Here is a 23,822-nt window from a genome sequence, read left to right as displayed (position 1 = left end):
TGCCCACAAATTTCAGAGATGCAGGATTAATGATGGCGCCTTTGAAGTTGCAGCTGTACGCACCAGGCGATGCAGAGGAGGACCAGGAGCCATGCACGAGCTGTCCCACATTGGATATCAGGGGCCAAGGGGTCAGTGTCTGGCAGGCGCGGCAACGACAACAAACGTTGTTGAAGAAAAGGGTACAGTTTTGGAACCAGCAAGGTCCAAGGGACTCACCATGAGCAGGTAAGTCAGAGCAGGCCCAGACCGAGTGGAGGAGCCCACTGGAACCAAAGAAGACCCTCAAAAGGACCCACGGGCCGAAGGCACAGGAGTCGCAAGAGGATGTGAAGCAGCTCACCAAAGGATGAAGGCCCACGGTGCAAAGGATGCAATGCAGACAAAGATCTTGGGTGCAGGAGAGGCTTGTTGTTGGGGCTTCTTGGAGCCCAAAGATCTCTGGAGGAGAGAGTCAACAAGCCTTGGCAACGGCAAGTTGATGCAGTGCACAGGGATGCTGTTCCAGAGGTTCCGACAAGGGATACTGCCCGCAAACTCGGTGAGAAAACTGTGCAGGCCTCGCGGAAGTTGCAGAACTACCACCTATGTTGCAGAGCTTTTGGAAGTCCATGGGAGACCAGAATCAGCAGACTGGTCAGCTGTGTTACGGTGCCTGCAGATGGATGGGAGTGACTCCTTCACTCCAAGGGAGATTCCTTTGGGTGTCTTGGATGCCCACAGGCCTTGTGAATAACCTGTATGGAGCACAGACACAGTTGTTGCAGCAGACTTGCAGGATGACGAAACCAGGAGCAGCAGGAGTCTTCCTAGTTGCAGTCTCGGTTCCCAACAATAAATCCAGCGAGGTCCAGAGTTCCCAGATGGTCAACACCTCCTTCAACACCGCCACCTTCCCGGAGAGCTGGAAGCATGCAGAGCTCAACGCCCTACTGAAGAAACCAACAGCGGACCCCACCGACCTCAAGAACTTCCGTCCCATCTCGCTCCTCCCTTTTCCTGCCAAAGTCATCGAGATGACCGTCAACAGACAGCTTACAGCCTTCCTCGAGACGAACGGATCCCTCGACCCCTCGCAGTCCGGTTTCCGAGCCAACCACAGCACCGAGACCGCCCTCATCGCAGCCACCGACGACATCAGAACCCTGCTCGACAACGGGGAAACAGCGGCCCTCATCCTCCTGGACCTCTCTGCAGCGTTCGACACTGTCTGCCACCGCACCCTAGTTCAACGCCTCAGCAACATCGGTATCCAAGAGAAGGCACTGGATTGGATCATCTCGTTCCTCGCCGGAAGAACACAGAGAGTCCGCCTCCCCCCGTTTCGATCCAAGGCCACTGAAGTCATCTGCGGCGTACCGCAAGGATCATCACTCAGCCCCACCCTCTTCAACGTCTACATGAGACCTCTTGCAGCCATCGCACGCCAACACAACCTCAACATCATCTCCTACGCCGACGACACCCAACTGATCCTCTCCCTCACCAGAGACCCCGCCACCGCCAGAACAAGCCTACATGAAGGGATGAAAGACGTCGCCGAGTGGAGGAAGAACAGCCGCCTGAAACTGAACTCAGACAAGACGGAAGTCCTCATCCTGGGACCATCGCCCTCCGCCTGGGACGATTCCTGGTGGCCCCCCGCTCTGGGCACCACTCCCAAGCCAACAGACCACGCACGCAACCTGGGCTTCATCCTGGACTCCTCCCTCTCGATGACCAGACAAGTCAACGCCGTCTCCTCATCATGCTTCAACACCCTACGCATGCTCTGCAAGATCTTCCGATGGATCCCGACCGAAACCAGGAAGATGGTCACCCAGGCACTCGTCACCAGCCGACTGGACTACGGAAACACCCTCTACGCCGGAACCACAGCCAAGCTACAGAAAAGACTCCAACGCATCCAGAACGCCTCCACCCGACTCATCCTGGACATCCCCCGATGCAGCCACATCTCGCGGCCACCTGAGGGACCTGCACTGGCTCCCCGTCAGCAAGAGGATCACGTTCAGGCTCCTCACCCACGCACACAAGTCTCACCACGACCTGGGCCCCAAGTACCTCCACGACCGCCTGACCTTCTACACGCCCACCCGCCAGCTACGTTCTACAAGCCTCGCCCCGCCGCCGTACCACGCATCCGAAGAGCCACCGCCGGAGGTAGATCATTCTCCTACCTGGCGGCCAAGACATGGAACTCCCTCCCCATCCATCTGCGGCTGACCCAGGACCATCTCGCCTTCAGGAGACAACTCAAGACCTGGCTGTTCGAGCAATAGCGGACCCCTTCCCCCAAGCGCCTTGAGACCCTGCCGGGTGAGTAGTGCGCTATACAAATGTTATGATTGATTGATTGATTGATTGTATTTGATCAAAATCTTGTCCCACGACGAATCTAGGGATCCACCCACAGGTAAGCCCTTAAGTACTCTAAGGAAAGGTTTGGGATGATTTAGGGGTCCCTCCCGGAGGAGGGGATGTGGAGGATACTCTCATGCCCTTTGTCCAGTTTCACACCGAGCGAGAGCCAACGGCTCCCTGAACTGGTTTGGACTAAAGTATGCAAGAAGGGCACCAAATGTGCCCTTCTAGCAGTCTGAGTGACACTGGCAAGCACCCCCACCATGTCCCAATACACTAAGTTCTGTCCGGGAGGTGGTCACATCTCACTGTGACTGGATACCTATTGTCCTGTCTCACTCTGCTCAAGCTTGGCTCAGCAGCAGGAGGGCATAATCGTGTCTCTGGTTGGCAGCAGCTATAGTTTGCTGTCCTGGTCTTGAAGACTGGTCCCGGGAGCACTGAGGGGTTCTCAGAGGACCTTTACAGTGCAGTGTGGGGGTATGATTCCAACATGTTTGATACCAAACACGACAGGGTTAGTTACAGCCAGTTTAAAGATGGTCATCACGTAATGACGCAAGGCTATTCTATGTGTCTTAATGGCTGATGCACTTACAACCCGGGAGAATGGACTCCGAAGGTTGTAGAGGTGTCCTGCTTATGCAGGGGCACCCTCACACTTAGAACCGAGCATCCTGCCTTCAGGTTTGAAAGGCCTTCCTTAGGGTCGACTTGTAAGTTTTAAGTGCAGTGACCCCAGCTTTAAGGAATCTTATATCTGTTGTCAGTGGTGCTAGCACCAGCTTACACAGGCTGCAAGGGCAGGCCTGTAGTCACAATTTGAGTGGTCCCTCATGGGTGGCATAATACATGCTTCAGCTCATGGGAGACCCCTAGTGTACCTATGCCCTCGGAACCTTAGTACCATATACTACCTACTTATCAGGGTACACCAGTAGCCAATCTGGAGCGTACCTAAGTACTCACCATGTTCAATCTAGAGAAGAAGCTTAGAGACTGGTGTCCTGAGTAGCAGGGTCCCAGTCAGACTAGTCAGTAAAACATAATGACACCAGCAAAAAGTAGGGCTGACCATTAAAGCATGTCCAACTTTCCTACAGTGTACATTTTGCATTGTAAGGATACTCACTTTTTAATCATATTTAATTGATTGAGCTGCTGCTCAATCTTCTTCGTTAAGGAATCAGAAACTGAGGAGAGTAGGTTTGTTAGAAATAGATTTCTGAAAATACCACATAGTTATACTTAGGAGGGAAATATTAATAACATGACATACGGTATGTATCAAAATGTTTCTTCTTCCGTTCCTGTTGAGTCTGAAATGAGATAAATGAGCTGTTGCTACAGGATGTTAAAGTGGATATGCTGTTTGATTGATGTAAAGACACCATTTTTTAAACAGCTTCCTTTGTATGCAACATGTATTATTTAAATACATGGTTGAGAAATGTAGATTACTTTTACTTTGTTTATTCAGGTTCGATTAATTAAAATCATTACATGTGGGCAGCTGTGTTAAACGGTTACACATCAATACATACAACCGGCAATTTTTTATAGTAAACTTATCAGAAAATGTAAGAACATACAATCAGTTGTATTTTTAAAAAGAGCACTTCACCCTTTTAACAGTATTTAAGGTAAATTGTTTAAGATAAAATAAATGGAGCCCATAAAATTCTTGCAATTTTGTGCTGTAGAGATACATCTAAAGTTCTAGAGGGACGCGAAGGAAGTGAAAAGTGCAGACTAGTTAATACCTGTACGAATATGGAACTTGAGATGCTTAACGGAAATGTACATAAGGATGTACATCTTGACTGGATTAATGTCTTGGCACTGTTGTAGGACTACAAAGGTGGTTTAGAGTAATGGATCATTTGGTGCAGCCCTAGAATGCAGACACTGGTAGGAGTTCACGTATGGCTCTTGCAGTAAAGATTTCCGTTCTCGGGGTCAGTTAGTCGGGGCTTAGGTGTTCTTCACCAGAGGTATCACCATTCCTGTTTGTTTCCTGCATGCTGGACTGGGCTGTGTGCATCAGGATGTACCCTCAACTGGATAGATGTCTTAGTTCCGCTGCAACCCGACAAAGACTATTCAGGGTGATGGATAGTTTGGAGCAGTCCGGTTATGGAACCCTAGAACATGGACACTGGTTGGAATTCTCGTGTGGCTCTTGCAGTAGGGATTTCCATTCTCAGGGTCAGTTGGTTGGGGTTTAGATGTTCTTCACCTTGGGTGTTGCTGTTCCAGTTCGTTATTTGCTCACTGGACTGGCCTATATGCAGTGCTACTCTGATGTTGTTAGTTAATTCCCTTAGCCTTACAAGGGTTTGGGCACTGTTATTGGTGAAGCACAAACTGGATGCTTCCCTGGAGCATCCAAAGTTGTTGCCTTGACAGAGAGGAATTAGAAGGTGGCATCGATCGTTGGTGAAGTGGGGACTGCAACACAGCAAATGTAGCCAGGACTCAGTGTGGTAATCTCATAGCCTGCAGGATTATTCCCCATCCCTGCTTGCCCAACGTGTGTTAAAATCAGCAATTGGGAGAGCTAGCAGCCTCATGTATGTGATTTTGTTTCAAGACTGAACACATAGGGGATATTTGAAGTAAGGTTGAACCTTGATGTAAGAGGCATCCAGGGCTGTGAGTAGAGGCTTGTGTTCGACAAATGAGGCTTTGGTAATTTATGCGTTTACTGTCTTTTGCTACATTGGCAGGGGAATGTTTGGGTTGGGCAAATTTGTTTCTTCGATCTTCAGGGTGCTGATGGCTTGGAGCAGCTGTGAGTATCATGGGGAGAGCTCATCTGCAAATATGGCTCGTAGTTGAGCTTTCAGGGATAGCGCTGGGGCACACTGGTGCGCATGTAATATTTCATTAAATCTCCTAGGCAGTAGAGTTCTGGGCTTCCCAGGCCCAGCTCCAGCCTCATCCTAGCCATCCTCCTAGCCCTCCTTGCGTGCTGAGGATAGGCAAATACTTTTTTGTATGCCTTTATTTCGTCATCCGTGTGACACAAACCCCATTTCCCTGGGAAAGCTAAATGTCCATAGGTCAAAGCAGGTAACAACTTGACTTGTGGAACGTTTAGTGTTGGCTCAGCTGTTGGGCTGTGTAGTTGGTGGTTTAAGCATCTCAGGCTGTGTATGTCCCTGCTCCCTTTGAATTGAGATGTTTGAGGTGCCCCCCCCCGGGTTTTCCCTTCATTAAACCAGATGCCCTGGTAGTTGTAGCTGGTGCTTGTGGATATTTGCTGTTCGCTTGTTTGCCATTGCGTGGATTTCTTTCAGGGAAGTTTGCCGTGACCAAAAAACATTACTTTGTTTTAGATTGGTTCACCTGACCTTTTTCACCTTATTGTGCGTATTGAGGGCATTGAGGGCTCTCTGCAGGCCCCTTCTTGTTTGGTCCATGATAATGATGTCATCTTCGTATTGCTTAGTCTTTAGGTGTAAGCTCTTGAGTCTTGGTGTAATCAGACTTGCACCTTCCAGGTATTTCAGCAAATCAGTGAGATAGAGCTTGAAAAGTAACGGGGCTAACACACAGCCTTGTTTTAAGCTGTTGTTTGATCGAACTTTTGCAGTCACTGTTGTGGCGCTGATTTTAATCCTAACCCATATCCTCTGGCTGTAAGAAGTTGGGAGGGATATCCCCTGGAATTTAGTTTGTGCCATAAGATTCCCCGGTCAACTCTATCTAATGCCATGCTGTGGTCCACAAAGCAGCAGAAAAGAGGTGGTTGCTTGAACCATGTGGCTCCCCTCAATAGATAGGTCAGCGCTAGTATGTTGTCTATAGTTGAGCAATCTGATCTAAATCCTGACTGGGTATTGGGAAGAATGCTGTTTTCGACTACCCAGGTTTCCAATTTACCCAATAAAATACGAGCGTAGGCTTTGGCTTCAATGTCTAGTAAAGCTATCAGCTGATAGTTGGCCAGGTTTATGCGGTCTCGCTTTTTATGGACTGGGTGTAGGAATGATCCTTTCCATGTTGGCGGAATTATAGCTGTAAGGAAGGCATAGTTAAAGAGCGGTTTGTTTGATGGTTTAAATAACAGCAGCTTTTTAGATTACAGGATCATGTATGGCCGGGAGGTTGGATATCAGTGTAAGACACTGCTCATTTTTCGCCCAGCTCTCCACTGTAGAGTTGTGGAACTCATGCTATCTGCTACTCCGTTCTCCTTTGACTGGCCGTAATTGCTGAGTTTGTTGATTTGCTTCCAGAATAGGGCAATATTTTTCTCTTTGAGAAATGTATTTTTACGCAATCTACTTCTATCTGTTTAGATTGTTGCACCCAGACTCTTTTCCTGTGCTCTGCTTCGAGGACTGCGAGGTCTTGGGCCTAGGTTGTGTAGTTACCTCTACCTCTTGCCTTTAGGGTCTTTCAGAGTGTACGCTTACTTGTCAGCGCCTCCTTAGCTACGTGATACAGAGCATGGGTAGGTGGAAGTAGCCCCCACCGTCTGTAGGCAACTAAGGTACCCTTCAGCCCCAGTTGTAAGTCAGCTAGACGGTCAGCCCAATATTCTAGAAGGTCTTCTGGGCTTTGTGGTAAGACTAGTTGTTGGTTAGTTGTTATCCAGGCAATTAGTTTGGGGCCTAGATTTGCAGACCATTTTATTCTGTGGGGTGCTTTGTCGCGTTACTCCCTGTTGGGTTTCCAATTAATATGAGCCAGAGTGCTGTTTTTGTGGTGAGTCTGAAGGTCGCTCTGAAGGGTCTGTGATCACTCTTTTCCTGATCATCAATGTCAAATTTGCAGAGGTCTGGTGCTAGCAGTCCACTAATGAAAATGTAATCAATTGTTGAGATGTTCCTGAAAGTGGGGAGTGGGAGCCATGTTGGTTCTTGGGTCTGTTTATGCATGTGAGCTGAAATTAATCTGTGATTGTCTAAAAAGAGGTTGCAGTTGGGCGACTTCTTTTGGTAATTTGTAATCATTTCATGACTTGCCATGCGATCTGTTGTTGAAGTTCCCAACTAGGATTGGATTGTAGTGTGGATAATTTGGCAAGGGGCTCTGTGACGATGCCTGCTAGTTTACCTAGAAACTGGTTAATCTGATGTAGTACAGGATTGATGCAGCAGTTAACGAGAAGCAGTCGGAGCAATTGATTTATATTTTTTGTTCCATTGATAAGTAGGGCTTGTATTCCAGGTGAAGAAATTTAAATTACTGTGGCATCCAGCCATCGGACATGTTTGATGAAAGTAGAGAGTACCCCGGTTGGTCTCCCAAAAATGTTGAGCCTGATGGCCGGGGTGTGTATTTCAAAGTACCCTGATAGTATTGTTACTTCCATTGTGCAGGTCTCCTGCAGGCAGACGATGTTGCTACTGTGAAGGAACTCAAGTACTGCATTTGCCTTAGTAAGTTTCTAAATGCCTGCCACATTCCAGGAAATGATGGTTAGATATGTGTTTGGGCCATTCTGGGTAGAACCAGAATTATGTTTAGATGATTTTGGGATGCCATCGGGAGAGATAGTTGTCTGACAAGACTATATGTCCAAGGTGAGTACCTGGTCTGCCGGTGAGAACTGTCCTTTGGTCTAAGGAGCATGCAATTCTCATGCCGTCATGTTGGTGGAACTTATAGTAGAGGTAGTTGCCTGTGCGGATGCCATCTGCTCCTTTTAGGATGGAATAGGTCCCTGGAGTTTGGGCTTCACTGGTTAGGACGTGGGGGTATCTGTCTTGATCTCAATCTCCCAGTCCACCAGTTGATTGGCTTTGCATAGCATTGGAGTCTGATGTGACTGCTGAAACATCCCAACCAGGGTAGACTTGCCATGGGTATCCCCTGGTATACTCTGAAATTTGACCCAGGCAAGATCTGCCGATCTTATAAGGGCCACGGAAGGTATGTGTGTCATTAGACGTAGTATGTTGCCCCTATTCAAAATTTCAAGATGAACTTTGATGTAGTATCTTGGTGTGAGAGCTACCTTGACAGTGCCATGCTCTAACTTCGGGGAGCTGCTGCTCTGTGAGTTGGTGGCGTGGTCTTGTCCATCGGAGGTCACTATGCCTTGGGGATTTAGGGGCGGTCCATGTGCTAAAGTGCCAGAGGGTACGTCTGGCTGCAGGTGGTTTCAGTTTTGGGGAACCCAGTTAGATTTCTCACTATTGTTGATACTGTGTCCTGCATTGCATGCAGGCATCCGTATTTCCCCTTCTATTTGATCATGTAGTTATAATCGCAGTCCTTGCATCCTCATTGTCAGTGGGGGTGGTCTGGGTAGCTTGGAAGCAGGCGGCCGCCTTCTATGTAGAGAGGAGTGATGCTGGAGTGGTGCCAAGACTTGTCCTTTCGCCTCTTCCTTAGTTTCTCTCTCGGCTGAGATTAGTTTGATGGAGTTTGAATCTTTAGCTGCTGTTTCCTCTGGCTTATTGCCGATGATCTTTGTAGTAAAAATTGGGTATAGCTGGACTTGGCCAGAGGCTGTGTCTGTTGTGTGTTTTCGGTTAATGAGGAATGTCATTCGGTTTTTGCTCCTTTTTTTTTTAGTTTTCTCAGTTTTTCTTTGCCTTCCTGGAGAGTGTTCCTTCAGGCCACTTGGGGTTCGGTGAGTTTTCAGACCCGACCTCTGCCAATGGTCGGGTGGAAGTTCTGTTCCTGGCGTCTTGTGGGCCAAGAAAAATGAAGTTCTAAGGTGATGTGGGTGGTATGTTAGTTAGGTGATCAGAGGATTCAATGGCTGGTACAGGACAACTCAAGATGGGGTAAGGTCTTGCTGGGGCAGATCTGCTGGTTCCCCAGATTGAATCAGCCAGAGCTGTCAAAACTGCTGGTAGGATTGCCCACTGGTTAATGATTGCTGTACAAGAGCAAGAGCACTGGTTTTGTGAGGTGAGATACATATTCTTAATATGGTTAATTTGTTTTATAAGATCCGCCATTGATTGAAGTTGACGTATTTGGAGTTCCATTTTGGAAGATTACCATAGTAGGGCTTTGGTTGTTATGTATTGTTGTTTACTGAGTTTTGGGGATTCAGAGGCTGCCATCATATAGGAGTTATCTGGATTTTGTGAGCCAGAGTGGAGTTGGTTGGTTCCGCTAAGTATTCTAAACAGCTGCGGAGTGAACTCCAATGTTTGTTCAATTTGGATTTCTATATTTTGTAGAAACAGTGTTGAGAGGTGCCTCAATTCTTGTTTATAGAGGGATTCTGGTGGTTCTGGGACTGTGGCCTGTGCAAATTTCTGAGAGAGAAATTATTGCAGTCGGTGTAATACAGCAGTGATTGATATGTTCATTCCATGCACACTTGTTTCGTTCTTGTATTTATCTGTAGAAGATAACTTCTAATCTGGAAAAGGCAAGAGTCTTGAGACTTTTTGGATCCTTGCTTGGGCAGAAATAGCAACTGCGTTTCATGACCGTAAGGCCCTGGTCATGTGCGGCTGGGTCAATCTTGCTTAAGGGTTGGTAATAAAAAGGGCCTCCTCTTTGCTGCTTTAGTTGCTTACAGAAAAGTTTGCTCCGACTGAAGATGGAACACCACTTTAAGGCGTGGGAGAAGGAATTTGGTAATGAGGGCCGCTGCGGGGATCTTTGGGATGATCTTCATTTGTTGGCATCCATTGATTGGTTCTCCGCCTTAGTGATTGTGGCAATTGTAGTTCAGGCTTGACATGGCGGGCCTGTGCCCTCGTTTCTATCTGAGGCTGACTTTGACCGGGTGACTGTTTTTTTTGTTGATATCTTGTTATTGGGGCTGAAGGAAGAGAGTTTTCTGGGGATGGCTTTGATGTGGGCCCATCAGCTACCTCGCATCTTGGTCACTCCTGGTCTCTCCTATCCTCTCCTGCACCCCCGCCATCCAGCACTGCACGACGCTGAAGTTTCTTGCTGTGTTCCTTCTCCACTGAGGCTCTTCAATCCTGTTGGTGCTGGTGGACTGGTGGACTACTTGCTGCACATAGGGGGTCTGACCCCCCCCCCGAGGTTGGTCTTTTGGTGCATGCCTGTTATGCACCTGATGTAGAGTTTGCAAGGTTGCAGACAAGGTTGCAGATGCTTTGCTAGTTGGGTACTCCAGAGGTCCGCAAGCCACGCTCGGGTCTAACCAAGCTGCTTCTGCAGTGGCCCTGGGCTCGCTCTCTGCGGCAGCCGATTACAGCAGCCACACTCACACTCACACAGGCTTACGTTGGCAAGCTACTAGTGGAGTTGGCTCCAGCCTTCAGGCTGAAAGAAGCGACCGGCTTCACTCAGTGGCTTGTTCGGCGTGTGACTGAGCATCAAGTCAAGTCAAGTCAGAGGAAGTTATTAAGCACACATATCAACCTGGGGTCTCAAGGCGCTAGGGAAGGCTCCCCGAAGCCTAATGATCGGGTATGCAGGCATTATAGATGGTCATATAACAAGGTTTTTAGTTCCTTATGGAAAAGCTTATGGTCAGCGATGGAGAGGAGATGTGGTGGTAGAATATTCCAGAATCAGGTGCGAGAAAGGAGAAAGATCGACCTGGCGGTCCGGATTCTGCGAGGGGTGAGGAGACATTTAGTGCTTGACCTAAGCTTCCTTCTTGGCTGATACCAGCTAAGTTTATTAGCATAATAACTTGACCCGGTTCCATTCATGCTCTTATGAGCGAGACAGAGGATTTTGAAGCAGCATGGTTACTTAATAGGGAGCCATTGAAGAGTCTTCAGACTAGGCACTGATGGGGCTCTTGATGGAAGGTTTAATACTAATCTAGCAGCTGTGTTTTGCAAAATTTGAAGCTTGGAGTAGAGCTCCTCGTTTATGGAGGCCAACAGGGCATTTCCATAGTCAATACGACTTATGATAAGTCCCTGGACCAGTGGTTTCCGGGATTCAATGGGGATCCATTGAAACATTCTGTGTAGTTTACACAAAATGCCATAACAGATGCCGATTACTTGATTTATATGGCTTTTCATTGACAACTGATTGTCAATCATCACTCTGAGGTTCCGCACCATAGGTTTGGGAGATGGACATGGGCCAAGATTCTAAGGCCATCAGTATTCATCTGCCTTACCAAAAAGAATGACCTCTGTCTTACTTCCATTAAGTTGTAAGTGGCTGGTTAGCATGCAGTTGTCGATATGGGTCATGCAGTTTTTTAAAACGGATCTTTGGGTCAGTGGGGTCAGGGCCAAGGGTAATCAATAGCTGGGTGTAATCAGCGTATGACACCACATCAAAAACGTAGGACCCGATCACCCTAACCAAGGGTGTCATGTACAGGTTGAAAATCATGGGACTTAAGATGGAGCCTTGAGGGACTCCTGTGCTTACAGACCGACTGCAAGAGGCCAGGGTGCCTATTTGTACTGTGGTGGTTCGATTCATTAGATAATTCCTGAACCAGGACGAGCATGGTTGACTGCCCGTTGTCCAAAGCCAGTCTAATGTTGTCTACAACCACCACCAACGAGGTTTCGCTGCTGTGTGCTACCCTAAACCCCAACTGTGATGGGTCCAAGAGTCCATGTCTCTCCTGATGGGTGGTAAGCTGCTTATTGACCAAGGATTCAAGTACCTTTCCGAAATATAGAAGCAGAGAGATTGGACGGTAGTTGCTAGGGACCTTAGGATCAGCAGAGGGTTTTTTAAAAAATTGGTTAAACTTGTGCTGCTTTCTGTCTAACGGGGACCATTGTTTGTGCTAATGACATGTTGATTAAGTCCGTGACTTCACAGTGAGCAAAGGAGCAATAGTTGAAAAGAAGCTGGGTGAAAGCAGGTCTACGGGGGAACCCAATTTAATCTTAGCCAAAGCGGTTGAGACTTCATCTGAAGTAAAAGCAGTGAACTCCAGTAAAAGAGGAAAGGTGGAGTCAAGGTTAGTGACTGGATTATTATCAGGATTTTTGATATAGTGGTGTGAAAAGGACCTAAGAATTGATTCAATCTTTTCATCAAAAAAAGGTGACAGCATGTCAACTCATTCTTGCAAAGATGTATTACCAGGCTGGTCAGAAAGAGGAGTAGTAAACTCCTTTAATATTTTGTAAAGCACCTTGTTGGAATTGGCAGCTTTGTTAATTCCTATTAAAAAGATACAACTTTTTGGCATGTCTGATGTTATCTAAGTAGCCTTGATGGATCTGTTTATATTTTTGACGATCTTCACTGGTCTTAGATTTTCTCCATTTATGCTCAGCATTCCTACTAGACAGTTTTTCAGCTTTCAGTGCTTCTGTGAACCAGGGTGCTACCCAAGGCTTGCTCTTGACCCTTGACAGAGGTGCCACAGTGTTCAGGGCCAATGTGATTGTGTTACTGCATGATCAATATTGTCGGTGTGGGTTAGAGACGGAGGGTTAAAATGAGCCAAAAAGGTCACTGAAGTGACTTTACACCATGGTCTTTCACTACTGGGATGGATTTTTGTGGTGCCTAATGGTAAGGAAAATTTTAGCAGGTTATGACCAGACCAGAGCAGAGGGAGGGGGAACTCAACTCTAACATTGGTTGAGTTGGTAAACGAAAGATCAAGAGTATGGCCAGCCAGGTGAGTGGTCCCACCACCATCTGGACCAGTCCCAATGTGTTCAGATTCCTCACCAGTTGACTTGTGTCGGGGTCTGAAAGCAGCCCGCATGGTAATTAAAATTTCCAATAAGGAGAAAATTATCAGCAGCTAAAACATGTGGGGCAATTATCTCAAGTAGATGGTTTATAAAATGTGTTTTCTGGCATGGAGGTCTGTACACTAGGGCACATCTCCTAGTTCCTTTTGATTGTATTTGAAAATATACATTTCGGACGCTTCTCTGGTAGAGGTATCTAATGTGGTGTTTTCTAGTCCCGCCCTGGTGGCTATTGCGATACCTCCTCCTCTTTTGGCATTGCTGTCTAATCTGGTTAGATGATATTCTGGTGGAAACGCAGTTGCTACGTCAGGGGAGGAATATTCATGGAGCCAAGTTTCAGTAATAAAACAAATATCTGGCTTTTCTAGGTCAAGAAGGCTCCATATTTCCAATGTGTGCTTTGGGATCGACAGGGCATTAAAATAAAGCCCTTATAGTTGTTTAGGGGTCTCAGTGATGTCTCTGACATTTTTTAATTGAGGTGCAGGGAAAGGAATTGACTTATTGAGAATGGTTTCAATGACTGCTTATGAGTGGCAGTATACACAAAGGTATCTAAGAGGCATTCGGGTACAGAGGTAGTAAAGGGTTTATATAATAATTTAAGCTCTTGGCTTCAGTAGTAAAGGTTTACCATGCCTGCACTGGGCAAGGTTGGATTACCTGTCATTTCAGAGAAAACAAGCAGGGATTCTGACGGCTAGTGGTGGTCTGGCAAGGATGGGCTTGCCTTTGGCGTGCCGCCGGTGTGCCACTGGGCACGTCCGCTGTGCATCCGAGCCCCTTCCTACCTTAAGTAGGTAGGAGGGGAGGAAGCTTGATTGCAGGTTAGAATGCTAACGTTAGTTTCGGTGAACACCAGAAGTGAAGGAAAAGTAAGACGCATCCCTCCGCACAATCGGCACGATCCGTGGCGGAACGGGGGCTAATCACCGCTATCAAAAGAGAACAGGTAAGAAATCTGGTGTGCTGACGATAACGCTGGCTAAAAACAGAAACACAAGTTAAAATATGGCACAATAATGCAGGCAGTCATTTGAATTTAAAACATAAAACAGATGGCTGAGGTCCTGAAACTGACCATCAGCCGGGAGTCCACTGCGCGTCCACGCCCCTTCCTGCCTAAATTAGATAGGAGGGGAGGACGCGTGATTGCAGGCTAGAACGCTAACGTTAGTTCCGGTGAACACCGGACGTGAAGGAAAAGCAAGACGCGGCCCTCTGCACAATCGGCACGAGCCGTGGCGGAACGGGGACTAATCACCACTATTAAAAGAGACCAGGTAAGAAATCTGGTGTGCTGCCGATAACGCTGGCTAAAAACAGAAACACAAGTTAAAATGTGGCACAAAGATGCAGGCAGTCATTTGAATTTAAAACATAAAACAGATGGCTTAGGTCGTGAAACTGACAGTCAGCTGGGAGTCCGCATGAGCAATCGATCAAGAAGCTGTGGCAGAGTCAAGCCAGTCTATCCCTAGCCATATGGCCCCGTGGCATAATGGAACCCTGGATAAAATGATACACTACCTAATGCTTAGTGCCTGGCTGATGAGGGGGGTTACCCCATAACCGGTCCCAGGATGTTTGTTTCCGGTCCAGGGAAGGCCCGGCTTGGCAGCTCGGGTTAGACCCCTGATGGAACAGGGTCAAGACTAGTTTGCATATGGCTGGGTCTGAACTGGGCGTGAACAGGAATTACCCTGCTCTAGTGTGCACTGTACCTATTGAACTAATCGTTCATACTAATTTTAACGCAATAATGACATTATTTACATCACTTTTGTTATACACAGTACTGTTAATTTACATATCACTATTCACACAATGTTTCCATTTTTTTTAAATAGAACGTATTTAATATTTCATGCATGTATTTCATTCATATGTTATTTCATCACATATAATGTATATTACAACTGTTTTACACAAATTCTTATTTTGATCCAAATTCCTCAAACTTTTTAATCATTAAGGGCCCGATGTAGGTAAATCTTTTTTACCACTTCTTAAATACCGATTCATACCGAATCGGTATTTAAGAAGTGGTAAAAAAGAGAAGGGGAGATGTAGGTATTTCAGATTCGGTAAATACCGAATCGTTAAGATTCGGTATTTACCGATTCTGTAAATACCGAATCGGTAATGCCCATTGATTCCTATGGGCATTGAAGCCCATAGGAATCAATGGGCATTACCGAATCGGTATTTACAGATTCGGTAAATACCGATTTCAGCAAGGGTGCAGGGGGTGTCACTTTGACACCCTCTGGCACCCCAAAAATAGGCATGTGCGCCATGTGTCACACAGACATGCCCTAAGGGCATGTCTGTGTTTCACATGGCACAGGTGTGCATGCACACATGTGCATGCACACCTGGATTCGGTATTTTACCACCCAATTCGATTGGGTGGTAAAATACCGATTCTTAAACCCTGTGGCACTCTGACATGTGCCAGCTACATCTGCATTTACAGAATCGGTATTTTACCGAGTCTGTACTTACCGATTTGGTAATTTTACCGAATCGGTAAATACAGAATCGGTAAAATACCGATTCTGTAAATGCATGCCCTACATCTGAAAACCCTAATACCGGTCTGAAACGGCCAAAATCTGCCGTTTCCGACCTGTATTAGGGCTCCTACATCTGGCCCCAAATGTTCTTAGATACTTCCATAGTTACTATTGAACCATATTTAGTCTCTGGCCCAATGCATTTCGGAACGCGTGTTCCTTCCTCAGGGGAAATGTTCGCCGTTTCAGTGTAACTGTCTCTTCGCCGTCTACGTGTGAATATGTAGTTTTGAGGAGTCAATTATCCCTTTGTATCTGAAACGATAGTTCGTAAAGCGGTTAACCTTCCTTAAAGGAATCGGGTACTAGAGATGATGGAATCTTAGGTCCGTCTCATCAATATCTTCCTATAAGCGTGGCTTATCCTCTCTTGCTTGTGGGATCGTTCTCTAACCAAACGCTGTAGTCTAAATGGAGTCTGCAGCGTTTGGTTAGAGAACGGTGTTTTGACCGCGTTGTGAAGGATGTTTACCGAGCTAAAGAGCGGTGATTTATTCAACCCAGATCTGTGACTGGGGGTGATTGTCTGAAAAGTTCAGCACTCCGTCCATCATTTCCTTATGATTTCTTTGTTCGCCCTAAGTTGGCAGGGTATGCCCAGACTTGGGTCCCTTGCTCACTTTGCTACTGAATTCAAGCTAGCCTGGCTGATTAGAGGTGTTCCCACGAAACCGGTCGCAGGATGTCTGTTTCCAGTCCAGGAAAGTCCTGGCTTGGCAGTTCGGGCTGGACTGTTCCCATGAGGAAAAGGGTCAAGACTGATTTGCATATAGCTGAACTGGGGTGGTGAAGTGAGCTACGAATGATGATGGATTCAACCCAGATATGTGACTGAGGGTAAGTGTCTGAAAGGTTTCAGTGCTCCGTCTCCTTGTGTTTATTTTTAGAATGTTGGCGTTTTCTTGCTTAACCATTTTGTGCCTCTGCTTGTCCCTAGAATACATGTCTGGGTTGGATGACAGTTGGGTTTTGTGAATTCACTCTAGACAGTCACACACAAAGGGAGCTGAAGTGTGCCCTGCATATGGGCTATCACCAGACTGGTGGATCTTCCTGGGCTAGAGTGGTAGGGGGATTGGACACTGACACCTGAATAAGGCTGTGCCTGTATCACACAAAGCCTCCTCCCCCTGTAGTGTGTCTGGAGCCAGGTATAGGAAGGGCAGGGTTGTGTGCACTACAAAGGCTGTTCTTTGATTTTTGCCTACTTCAAAGGCTGGAATGGGTATAAGTACTGGACCCCTGACACCATATACTCTAAACACTTCTGGATTGAGGAAATTCTGCCAGGAAGAAGAGCTGTAATGCTGTCAAGAGGGACTACCACTTTGCTATTTGATTTGTTGTTCTGGCCTGCTGCTTTTTGCTTCTGTCTTGGGAGTGAAAGGACTGGACTTTGCTTACTACATCCTGGTGTTAAAGTTCCTCCAAGGGCTTGAGTTGAGCTTGCCTCATGTTGGAATTCTCAGGGCCATCAAAGACTTAATATGCCGGCACCTGGACTCCTGTGCTGAGAGCTCTGCTCTGTCAAGTGGTGCCAATTCCAGTACTGTGCCCTCAATAGTAACTTCTGGTGCTAAAAGAAAAAATCCATGTATCAACTCCAAGCGTCACTTTGGGAATAAGCGCACCACTGCAAGAATCACTGCATCGCCACAGACTGCACTGAAGCTGTGGTCCCCGCTTACCAAGTGCTTGACTCACCGACCGCTGGTAACAATGCTAGCTCTGACTTTGATGTAGGACCCTGAAGAATCGCTGCTATGTGAGTCCTGAGCACCACATCAGTCACGTCCGTGTTGCACCGCTCTGACTCTGGTGCAGCGGAATCGTTGCATTACGCTATGACATCGATGCATCATAACCATCATGTAGCCTTCCTGAACCGAGGTTTCACACTCACAATCGATGCATCACCTCCCCATGCCTTGATTCATCACCAGTTGTTAGCTGCTCAACGACCTTGCACCACCTCCAGGAACTGACACATCATTTACTACAAGTGACGCATTACCTCCTTTGTGCAACGCACCATCACTGAGCACCAACATGCCAACGACCTGCATAGCAGTAAAGAATCGATGCATCACCTGCTTTAACGATGCCTCACCTCTCCTGCACCACGCATCATCTTTGATTTCTGAAGCATCGAACGTATTTTATCCTGGTCATGTGCAACCATTGATTTCTAAGAGCTATAACTTTATTTACCAATTATTTAAAATTCACATCTTGAGTTGTGTACGTTGGATTTTTGTCATTTTGGTCTTGTTTTAATTTTATAAATATTGGCTATTCTTCTAAACTGGTGTGGAGTACTTTTGTGGTGTGGTGTTTTGTTGTGTTTTCACTGTGTTATTTTGTGTATATTAAAATACTTTGCACATTTCCTCTGAGGATGAGCCTGACTACTCTTGCCAAGCTACCAAGGAGTTGAGCACTGGTTATTCTGAGACTGTAACGTATTTACCCTGACTAGAAGGAGGGTCCCTACTTGGACTGGGTGCGAACCACTGCCAACCAGAGACCCATTTCTAACAAAGGTGAAAAACACAAGGTGCTAATCCTGTGCTTTCAGACTTTCCTGTTAAAAAGCTATAATGCTTTGTGCCTTTCTAGTTCAGCAGGGGTGGCACTGTGCTAATCCTATGTTTAAAATTATGCTAGAAAAACAGACATTTGAGGTGAGCAGCTTCATAGTGTCGCCGGTGATGTTGCGTGCTCCATTTGAAGGGGCTGCTCTCCACCTAAACTTGGGAACTACCCAGAGTTCTTCATGTTTTGCATAATTTATTTGTCACTCTAAGTCTGAATGGGTATTGTCCTGTGATACGTTTGAGCTGATGTGACTAAACTCTGTTCTTTATGTTTTATGCATTTGGCCTTTAATGTCATAAAATATGGCATATGATGTTTATAAGCTGTATTACTACTTTGGCTAGCACAGAGGGAAATTAAAAATGACAGTGCATGTGTAGTACCACCTAGAAGTGTCAGTTAGATCCTATTTCATGTTTAACGTGTGTTTGTCTTCTGAGAGCTATAAAAGTGTTTTTGTAAAACAATATTCCGGGCAGCGAGTGCCCTTTGCAAAACATTAACAGCATTGTGAAATATTCCATCCTATTTTGCCCAGTCTTCATTCTTGTGCCCAGGCTTCAGGAAACATCCAAATATGTGCCATATGTGGAAAATATTTTAGCACATGCTTTGAAAGCTGCTGCTGTAAGGGGCCTAGCGTGCCAATTACCTGGGTGTTTAGCAACGTGTTGATTTCTAGAAAGTGGCATTCGCACTTTTTAATATTTTTTGTAAAGCATGCTTTGTCGTTTTTGAAACTACGACATAGTGATGCAGTTGTCAATTCAAAAGCCTATTTTTGAAAGTATAAATCTGGTCTAATATACTAATACGTTGCTGAAAAGCTCAACAAACCTTCATTAGAAGTACAGCTAATATTTAGTGACTTGCATGACCCTATTCTCTAGAATATTTAGTGAGAATTGAATTTAAGAGCACACATATCTCCATATAGGAATGCAAACTCTTTTTACCCTGATTATGACTCAAAGACAGGTACGTAAAAACTGTGTACCTGCTAATTATTAGTTGAACGGGAGTCTTATTTAGTGTGCGCCAATTTACATGGAATTCAGTGTTTGACAACTCAGTACGGAGAAATATGCCACGGTGCGCTAAGTGTCCCTGGATCTACAGTTACACAGTGAAAATTGAGAGGAAAAAAAACACATCTGGCACAGCTTACACCCATCTTGTAGTTCTATTTTGTGTGCAAACAGGAGTTGCGCCAGATAGGGGAATAGCCCCCACGTGATAATCACGGCCCTTCTGTTCTCAAAATATGAAACTGATTGTTACTATAATATATACCATATTATGTTTGGACAAATCTCATCCAAATGGAGTGTTGTGGGTGTTCCAGAGCATGGAAGCCTGCCTCATTATGTGAACACTCTCAAATGTGAGAGTTTTTGGCAGTCACAAACTCTTCTTATGCACATTCCCTCCTCGGATGTGGTTGGAGATGTACCTCTGTCATGGGAAATATTAAATCTGTATCTAGTTTGAAAATGGTGATGGGACACCCCCAAAATTGATGAGTTTTCGGTGAAAGGTTTACTCCACAGGGATAATGTTGTCCCTGTGGAATTAAAGAGAGAAAGATCTTTAAAATACAAATGCTCTATTGTGAAGTATTTACACATGAAATCTGCACGTGTGAGTAAAGTAGAATATACAAAGAATTCCTCAGCCACTCCTAGCAACCTGCTTCTGTACCCTCTCAGGAACTCAAAGACTGTAAATTTGCTCTTGTTAATCAATGTCCACAAGCAACAAATTCTGCCCGTGTGGTGGAATTTTCCAAGTAAAATAATCTGTTCACAAAGAAGGATTTCCCTGAAGTTTTTCAATTCCAGGTATTGACTCCTGTCAGTAACAATGGAGGACCAGTACTCAAGATGGAAAAGGGAGGCCAGCACCGCCATATTTGGCGTGGTGTGGCAGTCAGAGTTCTTCACGGGCGATTTTTTTTAACTGTGGTGACACAAAAATGCAGCTTTACTTTAGCATGTCATTTATGCAATCAGACTCTTAAAATTCCATATGCAAAACTATTTACTCCTCTGAGTAAATCAACGACAGTCACACGATTCTAAATGTACTCCTGGAATTATTTGTTTAGAAAAAAGTGGATATGTATACAATAAAGTATAAACCTATGGAAGTGATTGCTAGTAGCTGAGACTTCTGCCAAAGGTTCACCTATCCACCTGTTGTGTTTTCCTCAGTGTCAGGTGGAGCTTTTTTGAGAATGGACCCTAGCAATTGGTCCATAGCCGCATTGTGGTTTATAATCATGCTCTTGGTATATAATAATACAGAGAACATTTAGGTCTGAATACATAAGCAGATCTTAGCCTAATGGAAATTCCTTAGGTATACATTGAACCAAAGAAAATGTTAATTTTAAGCACGCATATTTCATGCATCGAATTGTATGTATTATTTCTTTCTAGATAAATTGTTTGGTACAAAGAACATTAGTTGATTTTATGTTGTGAGTCCTGAAGAAGGTGTTAACAAACAACAAGATACACCGAAACGAGTCGACATAGGGACATAGTTAATCTGTTTTAAAAAAATGTTTTTATCATAATGCAATGTGTTGATAAAGCATACAAGATTCATTTGATCAATGCTAACAACCTTTGAAAGAATCATTGTAAAAGATATCACACAAATCTAAAAAAATCTGTGATTGTGTTTAATGAATGCATATAATGATGTGTAATTACAAGTGTTTTTAAATGTAGTAAGTACTGTTTTTATTCTTTATAAAGATGCTAATAATAAAATAAGAGGGGATTTCCTTTGGTTCATTGTAGTTTAAATGTAATCTTTTTAGTATCATTGAAGAACACAAAAGGGAATATTTTTCTATATTGTTCCTCAGTGTAACGCCCTACTGGGAGAGGTTTGCTCAAATGTGGGTGGCATGCATACGGTCCCACAGTACCCACAGGGCACCTCACTGATAAGGCCTAATTAGGCTGAAACTGGTTTGGGCTTGCTTGTTGTGTTCCTGTTAGAAGGGTTCTTTCATTGCAGTTTGCTCTTGACTCTTGCTAGCTCAGCGGCACTAAATGTGGTTTACATAGGGTGGTCACCAGCTGAAGTAATATAGTGGGTGACAAATTATGGACTGGAAAGTGACCCTCAGAGAGTAGCAGTGGCTGAGACTTTTGAAAGCTATCTACTCATTATCTTTGTGTTTCTCAAAAATGTGAACTAGCGCATAAAACGCTTTTCTTTTCTCTCCACCAGGAAAATATTTTTCCTGGTGTAGAACTCCCTTCCGTACACCTCCTTGAAATACGTAGTTATTTGGAGACCTATTCGTGTCCATTTATACAATTTACCAACCTTTTTGTGGTGAATGTATATGTGTATATGGGCTGAAAAACACATTGAAGAAGCATGTGATTATTGACAAAGTTCTGAATTATGTATGTTTTCACAGAGGTGCAGGGTAAACTCAAAGGATGTCGTTGGCTGGCATTTTTCATAGAGAGGAAATATATGGAGCCAACGGCGGCCCCTCCATTGAGGCAAAGAAGCGCGCCCCCTCTTGCTGCAAGAGCAGCAGGTACACATAGAATAATAAAATGGTTATTACCATTTTATTATTCTGTCTGCCGCCGGCTGCACTATCGCAAGTGTGATACTGGGGGCGGGGCACACGCGTTCCTGCGTTCATTGCAGGTTGACTGCTCAGTGTGCAAGACAGATTGGCTGGCTGTTTACATCCTGCCGATTTGACATGCTCACTTCAAAGCCTGCAATCCCAGTGCTGTAAAACAGCTGAGAGATTGCAGGCACAGGCCCCCAGCCTCAAAATGAGCGCTTCGTTAGCCAGCTCCAACCAATCCTTGAATTGGTTAGGTTCGCATGCAGGAAGTATACCACCTTCCTTCCTGCTCATCGTTGTCATCGGGGGAAGGGAAGAGGAGTAAGGCAGCATATCAGTGAGTTTTATGAAGGATGTGATGAGGCTACAGAAGGCTCCCCATGGGAGAGGTGTGAAAGAAGGAGAGTGAGTAGGGGTGGTGCATTGAGCAACACAAGGTGTGTTGGTCACCGTGTGAGAGGCCTGAGAAGAATCGGTCACTGATAGCATATGTTCTGTTGCCATATGTCCTTCGGTCTGGATGTCTGGCATTATTTCATCAATGGAATCTTACAATGAAGCACTTGGTGAGATCAATGTAGGCACCATCGTTTTTAGAAACAATCAATGCTTTTTATAATTATATTCAAAAAGTGAGAAAACAGGATTTTTTAAACAGTTTTGGAGACACCAGTTGCCCAGTTAACAGTAGGTTCGAATAACTCTATAATTACTTTACTCAACAATGCTAAATGCATTGAGCGCATATAAATGATATGCTAAGGTGGTCCTGCCAGGATTCAGACCTGCGACCAAAGATGAATGGAAAAGTCCAAGTGTCTGTGTAACCTACTCACTAGATTGTTCCTGAAAGAATATCACATCAGCTGACCTTACTCAGTGTTTTTAGGGCCGCATTCTAACTGGGGCAGAACTCTCTAATTGGCTGGTAACAGAGTTTTATGCTGAATTGGAAATTACAAATGGTACCACCTTCCTGGCAATCACCCCAACTCGACATTACACTATCTTAAATCTGGTGAAATTCCTTGGTGGGAAATGGCTGATAAATGGGGAATCACTGTGGAATCAGGTGTGATAACTGTGATTCCTGTGGTAATTACCCATTTCTTAGGGGGGCCTCAGGGAACTACTTGAAATAGCATGGCATTCTCATACCCATCCCCGAATTATTGGTACCCTTGGGACCGGTGATACTATGAGCAGGAAAACTGATGCCTTGTACTAGCCTCCTTAGGAGGAGGGCCTTAGTATTACACAAGGGTGTCTGTGGTCGTTTTGCCAGTGGTGGGTGCCAGCAATAGGAACAGGGGGGGGAGACCGCTGACTGGAAAGGGGGAGGGATAGAAGTAGAGGGGGCAGGAGGAAAAGAAAAAAATCACTTATCTAGCTTACATGCCCTGGTTCTTCCCAGTCTTCTTCTCCACTCCAGCAGGGGCCCAGCCAGCTCCCTTAACTAATCCTGGCTCTCATCCTGTGAGAGCAGCGCCAGGATTGAATGGAGCGGGCTTGCTGGATGCTCCTTCAGGCCCTGTAGGCCTGTGCATGGCCTCTACCCAGCTGTCTAAGACAGATAGGTGGAGAGCTTCAAAGTGCCCATGTCACTTCGGCTGGCACATAAAAGCCGGCCAAAGTGGCATTCGCACTTTGGAGCATCCAGCCAATCACTGCTCCTGTCCTCAGAGGCCATGCCTCCATGTATCTGGGCTCAGGCTGCTGCGGTGTTGTGAGTCTGCTTATTGGAAAAATAAAATTGCAATGAAATCTTTTCATTGCCATTTTATTTTTCTTGTGAGACTCACAGCGGGTGTGGGTGTGACGCTACCCGCCCGAGTGAAGAGACTGTTGCTGCTCTAATTCCAGACAAGCAAAAATGGTGGGATTTAGCTAAAATGTCAAAATGTATAGTTTCCTCAGTCCACACGATTTACATGCCTATTGTGTTATCGTTGACAAAGTTGACACTGCTGTCTCGCAGACATTCAGCCTTCTTCTTCTAAGGCAGTACACTATTTACTATGATCCCCTCTGTTTCCTAGCCTGGTTTAACTGCTTCAATACATTCTG

At 45.5% G+C, this 23,822-nt stretch overlaps 1 protein-coding gene across 1 annotated transcript in view; it reads left to right on the top strand.

Moving 5' to 3' along the window:
- VWF (von Willebrand factor) overlaps positions 1–23,822 on the top strand; it is a 1,169,185-nt gene that overhangs the window by 432,008 nt on the left and 713,355 nt on the right. The window lies entirely within an intron of this gene.

This window comes from Lissotriton helveticus, chromosome 1_1, assembly GCF_964261635.1.
Source record: "Lissotriton helveticus chromosome 1_1, aLisHel1.1, whole genome shotgun sequence".
In the NCBI taxonomy this organism is placed as follows: domain Eukaryota; kingdom Metazoa; phylum Chordata; class Amphibia; order Caudata; family Salamandridae; genus Lissotriton; species Lissotriton helveticus.
This window is presented reverse-complemented; position numbering and strand designations above follow the sequence as displayed.